This window comes from Aegilops tauschii, chromosome 2, assembly GCF_002575655.3.
Source record: "Aegilops tauschii subsp. strangulata cultivar AL8/78 chromosome 2, Aet v6.0, whole genome shotgun sequence".
In the NCBI taxonomy this organism is placed as follows: domain Eukaryota; kingdom Viridiplantae; phylum Streptophyta; class Magnoliopsida; order Poales; family Poaceae; genus Aegilops; species Aegilops tauschii.
In genome coordinates, this window is record NC_053036.3 from 226,487,373 (window position 1) to 226,500,632 (window position 13,260).

Genomic DNA, 13,260 nt, shown 5'->3' on the forward strand with positions numbered 1-13,260 from the left:
GGTGACGATTTCATCAATCACTGACAATTGTATACCAGCAATCGTTTTCTCACAACACACATGGCTTGTTAACAGGAATCGTCTGTGTTGTTATCGGTCTTCCAACACATTTCTGATTACAGACCTGTTCGCCACGTATCACACACATCTTGTTAAGTTGAACCGTTTTTGTTCTCTTGGCTCAACGCAAACAGTTTATCCGAGTGAACTATATGCCGTATATCGCACACACCTTCATCTGGCTGCACGTTTCTGTTGTTCCGCCTCATCACAAGCAGTTTATCCGAGTGAACTGTATACAGTATATCGCACACGCCTTCATCTGGCTACATGTTTCTTTTGTTATGCCTCATCGCAAATAGTTCATTGAACTGAACCGTATGCCCCCCATCGCACACACAACTAAAATCTGAACCATGTTTGATGTATCCTTCATCGCAAATGTTTTGCATCTTTTTTGACGGTTTTTTTCATCACCGTTTGCGATTAAAGGACCGCACATAGTTTTGTCAAAGGGTCTCTAATCATAGTGTCGCGTTAGCAGCATCCTGCAGTAGTGAAACTTTGACAAGCTTTTCCCATTCAAAATATGTAATGCCTATGATTGTGGAACGGGCAGGGTTTGTCATTAGGTTGCACATTGAAATGGCACATGGAGCCAGATTAACCAGCGTATCTTTTTGTGCAGTTCCACTGAAATCAAACAATGTCTTGTGTAGCATGGTGGATTTCGTATTTATATGTTGCAAGGCATTGAAGATATTGGCAGCTCCATTCAAGTAGATAGTCCGGTGGCTCAAGGTGACGACGAATGATTAGAGAACCATTCGATGTATTGTGCATGATGAAGTATTATGGAGGACACGAACCATCTGAACATTTTGTGCAGTTCCACGGAAATCAAGCTGAGCATCCCTGTCCGCATAAATAGAGAAAAAGCATGATGAATATAATAGTGGTGCTAGTTGATTAAACATACACTCACAAGTATAATCATCTTTTTTTGACTGACAACTATAATCATCTTCATTATCTTAACAGGAAAATATAGCAATACAATAGCCTCAATTAAACATTTATTCAAAACAATACAACAATATAAGTAGCACAACATAACAAAGCACAATCATGTGGATGAAGGCCGATACTAACCTCGTTTGTTACAGTTGCGTCGGCAACTGACTTGGTCATACCTTTCCTTGTGGGGTGAATTTTGCACTACACATGCTGTTGACTTTCCCATGCTCTCTGCAGACTAGTCATGTCACCAGCGTCTACTAATACTCTATAAAGCTTCTCGATCATTCCTTGTGTAATGTAGCACAAACAGTCACTACAAGAAATATGTCAACTTGTAACCCTCACTACTGGCTGCTGAAAGGTCATAGTTTTTCATTTGCGACCTTTTTGTGACCAAAAACAGAAGGTCAAAAGCTGGCGGTCGTAAACTGAAATTAACGACCTTCTCACAGAAGGTCGTTGAACCCATGACCTTTTGTTTTGGTCACTGGCTGTCTGCCCAGGCCACGTCGGATCCGACGTGGAAAAATTGCGACCAATTGAAAAGGTCGTTGACAAGATTCAGCCCGGTCCGATTAGGTGTTTTACATGGGCCGAGCCCAACAATTCAGCCTTTCTATATTTTTTTCTTGTCAATTTTTGGTCGACTTCATGGGCCAAGCCCAACATTGCAGCCTTTTTATCTTTTTTTTTCAAATGAGTCCAGCCCAATGTTTTCCAGGTTTTTCTTTCCTGGGCCTTGGCCTTTCCACATTCATCTATTTTTGTTTTACTTTTTTACCCAAATATTTGTCCAATATAATTTGATCCTTGGCCTCTTTAAGGTCCAACTCCAGCCCTTTTGACGGAAATTTTCGAACCAGTTTGAATAACAATATGAATCAAGTTACCACGAATTAGCTGAATATTACGGAAATATCTCAATATTACGGAAATATCTCAGAACACACATTCTAGAAATTTGCATCACATATGTATATTATACAGATCCAAGCAACCTACAACATGTTGTAGTCAATCATTCAGGTGCTGGAATACTCCAGAACAGGAAAAATAAATAGAACAAGCCTATCTAGTGCTTCACGACGAGAAAACATTGTAATCTGCTTCTTCAAGTACTGCTTCTTCCTTTTGCAAAACATCTGGACATTCAAAAGAGAACAATAAGTATGTCACTGATAGAAGAAATATTATGCGAATACTTTTAATAAAAACTAAAGACACACAAGTATTTTATCATTCTACTTATTATTATTTTAACAAGATCATTCTACTTATCTGAAATAGGAATATTCGTCAAAACTGGGAATTGAATTGGCACATATGACAAACTTAGCAAGAAATAAGCATTGAATGTTTCACATGCACGACAAGGTTTAAAAACAATCATTCAAAGTTACAGCAGATCAAAGTTCCATTTGTGTATAAGGAACAATACTCATATTCAATCAATAAGCAACTATGTCAAAATTAATACAGATTTACTAATGTGTGTGTCAAATGATACATGCATCAAGCATCATGCCCTTATCTGTTCAACAAGACAAGAACATACCTGACTTTGTGTTGATATGATGGATGCTTCTGCAGTTGAACATTAGTCCGCATCATCGTTGATGATGGACGCCGCATGTACTTGTCCATTTAGAAGTATACCATGCAAAATGTTACACAAGCAGGTATTAGCATAAAGTAGAGCTTCTATAGTACATGTAAACTTTAGATATGAAGGACCAAGAGTTCCGGAAGCAACAAATCTGGCATGGATAAACCAGGACATGATGAAACAAATTATTCCTTGTGCATTTAAACAGGAATATGGTGTCCACTTCATACTACCACGTCATCATCAGGATTAAAACAACACATTGATACTCAGAGTGCTGGATGAGATAAATATCGATTGAAACCAATCAGAGCAGGGAGCAAAATATATCCTCTACTTAATTGTCATAAGAATAGAAGCTGAAGGACAAAGATGAAGCACCCTTAGCTCAGTTTGCTAGCACACAGGCCATAAAAATCAGCTCAACATTCAAAAAGCACGACTCTAATCTTAATGTTGTGTGGAAACAAGACAAGAATTGTACAAGTTTAGTACTGTACACAACAATGAGCATAACTTCAATACTGCACAACAAATTTAGTCAGTTATCAAATCACCTTGTGGCTATACCACATGCTGACATCAATCACACACAACTGTTCTAGATTGAATACCCACACACCGCATATATAAACCGAACTACTGTACAGACAGATCACATTTGCTTTCCCAGATGACAAAATGCAAGACACAATCACGGATAAATCCACGGGTAGAGACCTAAGCCAGGAGAATCACCACCCGTACCTTGCCTATCTACAACTTGTTGAACACATCCAGGAGAATCTTGTAGTTCCGGATCATGTCGTACTCCGCCTTGGCATCGAAATTCACCTGCAAAACACCCCAAAATGAGCATCGCATCGCAGCCATCTAAGCCAAGCCGCCTAAGCGCAACGCTCCAGAACAGATCAATCAGGCCAGAACGCCTCCTAACCTTGTGCATCAGCACCAACCCAGGGTGAACTATGTCCAGCAGCTGGCATTGCACCGCCCCCGATGCCGCCTGCGGACTTGATGATCCAGGCCCCCACGACGACCACGTCGTGATCCATGTGGAGCTCCACCTCCTGCACGTCTGATCCATGCTCCAGTGGAGGCTCGGGCTCCACCCTCGAATTCGGCGGCGCCTGCAGAAAGATAGAGAGAGATTGAGCGAGTCAAACAGAGAAAGGGGATAGGTCCAATATACAAGTTATAATGGTCTATTAGCATTCGCAACAGACTAGCAAAATGCATTACCATTTTTGTTAATAAATATGCATCATGTTCAGGTACTGGTCATGCTATTGAAGCTGATCATTGTGACTAACACCAGCACGGTGCACAATTCCAGCAAATGCTTATTGACCAGTCACCTAGATCGGTATTGATTAACATTAACCAGATAAAAAATGTATAATGTGCATGCATGGAAGTAACAATCTTACATATAATGTTTACTGCACAAACATTTTTTAGCTTAAAAGTAGAAGCAAATTATGGGCTATTCTTTCAATCATGATAAAATGATTGATCATGCCCCCAAAATACATTTGAGTGGCAGGACACATCATAGGACAGGCCACTCCGTAATTGAAATACTGAACTGGGTTGTTAGAGCTAACTGTAGTGAGACTAGCAGAACGACAAACAAGACGAAAATATAAATACAAGGCCAACTGAAACCCGGGTTTAGTACACAGGTACAGTTTAAAAGCAAATTAGATCAACTATAAAATCATGCACCTGGGTTTTACTTATCGAGGTTTTTCACTTTCCATTTATAAAACACAACAGCTAAATTGATTAGAGAAGTTCAGAGAGAGATTTGAGAAATCTAAATTAGAGAAAACTTCAGTTCTGCTCTCATTGGGATGATTGGATGCCCTAATTTGCTCATTGGACAACTCTCTCTAGCTACGAGATAGTATTTTTTTGCTCCTCTTCTCTATTGTGCATGCAGTGTAGGTATGGTAGGTCAGGGCCACCCAGCTAGCTAAGTTCGACATTGCTCGGTTGGAGAAGCATTACATTTACGTGGTGGTGGCTGGCTGGCAATCATGGCTGCTAGCTCATGCTGCCAGTGTGCGTGCACATCTCCCTGCTGGAACCAACCCAACCCAAATGAAACAATAGTAGCAAACCACACATGTACCAGTAAACTTCAGTATGAAACAGTTTCTTGCCGAAAGAAACTACCAAAGCATTTCCAAGAATTTCAAAGAAACTGCCTCAAGTCGATTCAGCCACTTCACAATGAGGTCGTTGTTGCCTACTTGCTGGTCTCGAGGTTGCCGTCGCCGCTCATCACTGGCAGTCTCCGGCCGCTCTACGTTGCCACTTGCGCCACCCGCGCTCGCTGGTCGCTGGCTGCGCCTTCCGCTCCCTGCTCGTCGATTGGCGGAACAAGAAGTGCCTGAAACAAATGGCAAAGTGCACTTATGCAGGAGATCCAAATTACAGTACCTAATCATTCAGAGCTTTGACTGGGCGTTTGTTGTTTTAGCAATTTTTTTTGCTATAATCCAAAGTTATGGACATGCTTTATTGGTACGAGGAAAGCAGGATCGATGTATATCAGAACTTGCTGTACTTTCTGTATCAAGGAATGAAATTATGTGGTTTGGAAGCATTTTTTGAAATGTGCAGTGTTCAGGATTCAACTGGCTTCCAGAATTATAGAACTGAGGTTGTGAGTGGAACTAGGATAAAGTAATCAGATTTAACAATTGCTTTCAGATTCTAGTTACTCTCTACTGAATAACTGGAAATTACTACTCCAATAAGTAACAACTCCCTAACTCCATCTAGAAGTTGGAAACTGACTCTCAGTTATACTGATACAGTCATAGCTTACATTCACCTACTTTCAGAAATCAAATCATCATCCAAACGCAAACTGTGTGGCACAGATTTCACGTACCATGTACATATACGGATCCGGGCGGCCACCAGTGCCCGCACGACGCAACCCTCTCTTCTGCTTCAGCAACCTACGAATTCCAAACCGAGAGTCAGCCAACAAATTTCAGAACATCTTCAGAGATGATAGTTGGATTAGCGGAAGTGTCCTACTCACCAGCACAGAGCCTTGCTACTTACAGCGTTGTCGCCGACGGCGGCGCGGATGGCCGTCTCCGTGACCGGCGCCGCCTTGGACCACGAGAGCGACTTCATGATCGAGGCCGCCCTCCGCACCAGACTCTCACAGCCGCCGCTCGCCAGCGGAGTTCGGCGGCATCTCCCCGACGTGGCCGTGGACCGGGAGGACGCAGCTCCCGTGATGGTGCTCCCCTTGCTGGCCACCACGCTGCCCCTCTCGCTCTCCTCCCCCCCTCACAGTTGTTGATCTCGATCCAAATTCCCTTCCGCCTCTTCAACGGCTCACCCTGGAACAGCTTCCTGGTCGCCTGCGCCAGCACCTAGAGCCAACGACTAGAACCATCGATCAGTGCATCGCCGCAGAAGACGGATACGACGGACAAACCGCGAACTAGCAGGCGAGGAGTTTGGTTACCTTGGGGTCGATGCGGTGGAGGGAGGCGATGACGGCAAGCACGCAGAAGGGGTCGATGGAGAGCAGCATGAGGTGAGGCTGTGCATGCGCGGGTAGCAGAGGGGCTCGCCGGTGGCTCATCGAGGGAGAGATCCAGGAGGGGATGGGGAGGGAGGTGGCGGCGCGATCTGGAAGGCGAGGAGGAGCGGGTGGTGGCGCGCGGGCGCTGGCGGCGAGATTGGCTAAATCGGGGGCAGGAGGTAGGTGGCGGCTGTGCGGAGTGCATCTGAATCGGGGGAGAGAGGGGAGAGGAGTGGAGTTAGGGTTTGGGTGCGGCGGCGAGAGAGGGGGCGAGGGAGGAGGGGTGCGATGGGATCTGAGCTAGGGTTTGGGCTGCGGGTGGGGGCATCTCTTTTTTATTTATTTTTTCTGTACATAGATGGATGGACGGATGTGGGATGGAGAGGTGTATGGATGGATGGATGGATGGGCGCCATGTCATCAATCCATGGGACGAGTTCTGATTGGTTCAGAAAATCAGTGATTTAAAAGTATTGAAAATAGAGGGATTTTGTGAAGCAACTATCAAAAATATTTTCTTGAAGGGCATCACACAAATTTTCACTAGAGTTAGACCACATTTTATGGATAAGGACCAATTTGTATGCATTTCTGATCTTTCTAGCAATTTTTAATCATTTTCCGAGTGGAAAAAATGGTTTTTTTTGTGAAGAACCTACCAAATATTTGTTGCAAAATTGGACTCCATCAATTTTCTAAAATACTAGTCCATATTTAATATACAATTGACCAAATGGTTGGGTGTCAAAAGCTTTGATCCACCTCTCGTGAAAAAGACAAATTTCCGTCGGTTCAGCTGGAAGCGGGTCAAATTTGAACTGTAGCTGCCTCATAGTTTGCTCTTTATTTTTTCCAAAAGTCATTTCTAGGTACATAACTATCTATTTAATAAGAGAAACATCAAAAGGTTTCCAAGATTCAACAACTAGCTAGGAACGGTCAAGCCCGCCGTTTTGACCGCATTTTGAAACGGGCATAAAAAATTCAAAAAAAATTAAAAAATTGGAAAACCTTCGCATTGTGTCATAATATGTGACCAAGTTTCCAGGAAAAATAATAAACTTGTAAAACAGCAATTATTTTAAAAAAGTGTTCTCATAAATGAGCTATCATGCATGAAGATTCATGGCTTTCAAGCGAGATGATCAATCTTATGGCCACATTCATGGCATAGTTTGTCAAAATGATCTCATATTGTGCACAATGGTGCATCTTGGAATTCCAAACAATGTTGCCTAAGGGAGTTTTCATTTTCTTTGGACGAAAAATCAATTTTGCATTTTCCGAGTGCCCAAAATGATGTTTTTTTTGTGAAGAACCTACCAAATAATTGTTGCAAAATTGGACCAAATCATTTTTCTAAAATACTAGACCATATTTAATTCACAATTGACCAAGTGGTTGGGTGTAAAAAGTCTTGATCCACCTTTGGTGAAAAAGACAAATTTCTGCCGATTTAGTAGGAAGCGGGTCAAATTTGAACTGTGGCTGCCTCATAGTTTGCTCTTTATTTTTTCCAAAAATCATTTCTAGGTACATAAGTATCTATTTAATCAGAGAATCACCAAAAAAAATTCCAAGATTCAACCACTAGCTAGGAACAGTCATTCCCGCCGTTTTGACCGCATTTTGAAACGGGCTTAAAAAATTCAAAAAAAATAAAAAATTTGGGAAACCTTCGCATTGTGTCATTATATGTGGCCAAGTTCCCAGGAAAAATAACAAACTTGTAATACGACAATTATTTTAAAAAAGTGTTCTCAGAAACGAGCTATCACGTGTGGAGATCAATGGCTTTCAAGCCAAATGATCAATCTTATGGCCACATTCATGGCATAGTTTGTTCAAATGATCTCATATTGTGCACAAGGGTGCATATTGGAATGGCAAACAATGTTGCCTAAGGAAGTTTTCATTTTCTTTGGACGAAAAAACCATTTTCCATTTTTCGAGTGCCCAAAAGGAGGTTTTTTTGTGAAGGACCTCCAAATAATTGTTGCAAATTTGGACCAAATCAATTTTCTAAAATACTAGGACATATTTAATGCACATTTGACAAAATGGTTGGGTGTAAAAAGTTTTGATCCACCTCTCGTGAAAAAGATAAATTTCCGCCAATTCAGTAGGAAGCGGGTCAAATTTGAATTGTGGCTGCCTCATAGTTTGCTCTTTATTTTTTTCCAAAAATCATTTCTAGGTACATAAGTATCTATTTAGTCAGAGAAACACCAAAAAAATTCCAAGATTCAACCACTAGCTAGGAACAGTCATTCCCGCCGTTTTGACCGCATTTTGAAACGGGCATAAAAAATTCAAAAAAAATCAAAAAATTGGGAAACCTTCGCATTGTGCATTATATGTGGCCAAGTTCCCAGGAAAAATAACAAACTTGTAATACGGCAATTATTTTAAAAAAGTGTTCTGAGAAACGAGCTATCACGTGTGGAGATCAATGGCTTTCGATGTGGCATCGTTTGTTCAAATGATCTCATATTGTGCACAAGGGTGCATATTGGAATGGCAAACAATGTTGCCTAAGGAATTTTTCATTTTCTTTGGACGAAAAAACCATTTTCCATTTTTCGAGTGCCCAAAAGGAGGTTTTTTTGTGAAGGAACTCCCAAATAATTGTTACAAAATTAGACCAAATCAATTTTCTAAAATACTAGGACATATTTAATGCACAATTGACAAAATGGTTGGGTGTAAAAAGTTTTGATCCACCTCTCGTGAAAAAGACAAATTTCCGCCGATTCAGTAGGAAGCGGGTCAAATTTGAACTGCAACTGCCTCATAGTTTGCTATTTATTTTTCCAAAAATCATTTCTAGTGACATAAGTACCTATTTAATCATAAATGCATGGTTTGGTGGCGATACGTCGAGGTTTGGGCGGTGGCCGAGGGCCCCAACTCTAGAGCGCGTAAACTCGCATGCCCGCCGCGTGGTCACCGCGTGACCGTGGCGTTACCATGTGTTCCGGGCGGCCTAGGCATGTCTAGTGGGTTGGGCACGCCCCAGGTAGGTGCTAGGAAGAAAATTACAACATAAGATTCTCACGAGGAGACCGATCGATGCTCAAACATGAATTAGCAGCCAAGTGTTTGATTAGCGGTACGGGAAATGTACATGGTTTTGGGCGTGAGTTTTCGCTGAGGATGATCAGTTACTAAGAAGGCCGTCTTCACAAATTTTCAGCTCAAAAGGAGGAGCCTAGGTGGTACTTGCTTTGCAAAGTACCACACTGGACATAAATACGAATGTTGAAGCTGGGCTCAAAATAATGAATGGATTGAGCTGGCATTTGGTGGAGGATGGTTATTTGGGCATAGGAAATCACTATAGAAAATGGATACTATTTGGACCAGCCAAAGTGGTACTTCCTTCACAAAGTGCTGCTCTGAACAGAATAGGAAAATGAATATTGTTGAATTATTTTTGAACTAGGCAAGGAAGGTTTTTGACATATTTGATGAATATATGATCCAAACAATTTATGAGAATTTTTTGGGAATTTTTGGAATAACAGAAATATAGGTTGCTTCACAACCTAGGGCAAAAATTGACACATGGACATGACACGTAGGCAAAACTGATGAGATGGCGCCTAGTCATCGCAACCAACCACAATTTACAAGGCTATGACCATCTATATTGGTCGTTAACAACTAGAAATAAGGCAGCGGACTAGCGCTGTTTTCTTTATGACCATTTCGTGTAAGGAAATTATGACCTTTCTGACCAAAATGGTCGCAATGGTTTAGGGTTCAGAGCCCCCCGAACAGCTTTTGGTCTCAAATGGTCATAGATCTATGACCAATTCTTCCAGGGTCACTGACAGAAGGTCACTAGTTGACATATTTCTTGTAGTGAGTGATTGTTTCTTTCTACAAAGTGGAAAGACCAACTGGGCCCAATAATGCAACAGTTTGCCTTAAACAAATTGGCTCCGTCTGTGCAGTTCAACTAAAATCAAAGTCGAAATAGAACCGAGCAGAAGTTTTGATATCCCTGTATGCAACAATAGGTATAAAGGAAACAATTACTGACAAATAACGGTTGATGACTTATACTCCCAGAAGGAAAAAACATCTACCTTATCTTAATGGGAAACAAAGAAGGAGAGTAGGAATTCTCAAACAATGTGATTCATTCATATTAACTGAGACATTATCTTAACAATACCTTGTTTCAACATGTATAAAGAACAACAAAGAAGAAAAGTACCATTCCTAAAACAATGCAACTGATTCATATTAACAGAGACATTATCTTAACAATACCATGGTTAAACATGTAGGAAGAACTACAAAGCAGGATAGTACCATTTGTAAAACACTGTAACTGATATATAATAATAGAGACATTATCTCAACAATACATTTCTTAAACATGTACTCCCGTCGATCCCTAACAGAAATGGTACTCCCGCCGATCCCTAACAAGTGTTGCAGTTTTGAACTAAGATTCAGTAGTTAATTCTGAGAGTGGCATTGCTTAATTTCACCAGTGTTATTAGATTAACAAAAAGCATAAACATTTCTAGGGGAGAGTTGGCGCAACAACACCATGTGCTTCCATCAACTTATAAAGGGGGTGATGCAGAGTTTGTTGTAACAAAGCAACAAGCATCATGTCTGGGTTGGTCCCATTTTTGTTCATTTAATGGGAAAAGATAGCAATACAATAGCTTCAATTCAACTTTTATTTAAAACAGTACCACTACAAGTAGCACAACATCTCAAAGCACACTGCACAATCATGTGGATGAAGGCTGGTACTGACCTTTCAGGAGGCAGACAAGATCAAATATGAATCTGCCAACACGAATAGGAAATCCAATCTTGTTTTGTGTAGTTCAACTAAATCAAGCAAAGCTGTCGGTGTGACATTTAAGTTGAACTACACAAAACACTCTTAAAACAGAAGTGTTTTGCATAGTGAAGCAAAAGGTCGCCATAACAACGAGTTGAATAGATATCCCTGTTTTCAGAGGTAAAAAAAGAAACAATTACTGGCCAATAAAGGAGGATGAATCGCATGGCCACAAAAAGAAGCATCTACCTTATCTTGATGGAAAACAAAGTAGGACAGTAGCATTTCTAAAATGGTTGCATTGATTCATATTAACAGAGACATTCTCTTAAAATAACATTCGTTAAAAATGTAATTTACTTTTAACAGTGGCATTGCTTCAATTTTCTAGCGGCATTCTTAGATTAACAATAGCAAAATAGTTGTATGGGACATGGGACATGCCAGCACCATGTGCATCCACACGTATAAATGGGTGATGCAGAGTATGTTGCCAAGAAGCATATCTGTGTTGGTCCCATATTTATTCTCTTTGAACCTTTTTCCTATGTGAGGGTAGCAAATCTAGTCCTGCACAAACTACCCGACCCCCAGTTTCTTTCCTTTTCAACAAAGAGATTGGTTCCTTACAGATGTGTGTACTGGGTTACCCCCTTTTTCCCTTTTCGGCCAACAAAGCGGCTGAATAGCCAGTCTATACTACTTTACCTCCCTCCTTTCCTCATTGAACCACGTCCTAGATTTATGCTCCACCCCACCCCCTTCTTTCCTCTGTGAACAAAGACCTAGATTCGACTACAGAATCGAAAAAGATCCGCATGCAGCTAGAGCAATGACGGTTTCTAAGAAAGTTATACCTTAGGGTCATCGGGATGTGGCTAGGCGTGCGGCGGGAGGCCGGATCTGCCCACACTATGTATGACAGCGAGGAAGAAGGGGTCGAAGGCCCTCCCGCACAGGCGCTGGGTGAAAGAGAATAGTGCAGCCGGTAGTGGATTGCCTCCCTTGCCGAAGGCGACAGAGTGAAAGCAACACCTCCTCCCCATCCCGGTGCGACGGGATCAGGACGGATCCTTCGCAAGCTATGAGGGGGGAGAGAGAGACAGAGGCCAACATAGTCTTGTTTAGATCTGGTGAAGAGGGTGAGAGACTGTGAATAGAGCAAACCCTAGCAAAGGAACGCTGAGCCTCCAGCGTGTATATGTATATGTAGTGCAGTGAGAGTGTGAAGAGTGAAAACCCTAGCGAACAAGCGCCGAGGCTCCAGCTTATATAGTACTCGTGTATAGTACTAATATAGTGGAGTGGTTTTCTTTTTCTCTCGATAACAATCATTTTAAATTGTGTACGAAATGAAACTCTTTATTTAGTACCAGTGAAGAAAACTACTACGATCAAGTAACGATCCATGCGTCCTGGTCGCACTTCCTGTCCTTCACGTGCGGTACACTACCCTCCGTTAAGTGAACAACCACACACGCGCCAAATTATCAGAAAGGTGTGAGAGTGTGTACAAATAAAGAATTTTAATTTGAATTATCGAAATGTGTGAGAGTATGTACAGTTTGCCCTTTCTCAATAATTATTGTTTGTTGTGTTCGGCCTAAACTTGGTCAAACTTTACAAAGTTTGACTTCAGTCAAATCTAATATGCAGAGTAAATAAAAACAGAGGGGGTACTACCTCCATCCGGGTTTTTAGTCTTAACCATGTTTTTAATCAAAGTTGACCACATATTTAGTTAAAAGCTGGACAAATAAAATTATAGGGTAGTTGAAGACAAAGTTATGACAAGGCTTAGAAATCAATACAAAACTTTTGCTCTACCAACGTCGATGCTTCTTCTAGGAAACATTTGGTTCATATCCAATTGTGTGATGAAATTGCACCAATGTAAACGACTGCAAACCGTGCTTGTTGCGCTTTGAATGTGACCAAGAGCTGGCTTGATGAAACACCTCACTTCCTTTTTTTGCGGGGTACCTCGCTTCCTAGTGACCACTCTCTTGGCTGATTGTCCTAAGAATGCTTATATACGAATAAAGCTCTCTCATTTACCCACAAAAAAATTAAGCCATATTAACCGGAAAGGAGGCGGTATGGACAAGCACTACTTTGGTGTGTCCCGACAACTCGCAGAACGAGGAGAAGCTTGCAGAACAAGGTGAAGCTTGCTTACACCCTCTCCGTCTAGTTCTCCTACCTCAAGCGCGGTGGCTCGCAGGACGAGGAGAAGCTTTTGACTAATGCAACCTACCCTCG

General features: G+C 41.5%; 1 pseudogene; it reads right to left on the reverse strand.

Annotated features, from left to right (window-relative positions):
• Nucleotides 1–1,927: 1,927 nt before the first annotated feature.
• LOC109754921 (uncharacterized) lies at nucleotides 1,928–6,470 on the reverse strand (annotated as a pseudogene).
• Nucleotides 6,471–13,260: the final 6,790 nt, after the last annotated feature.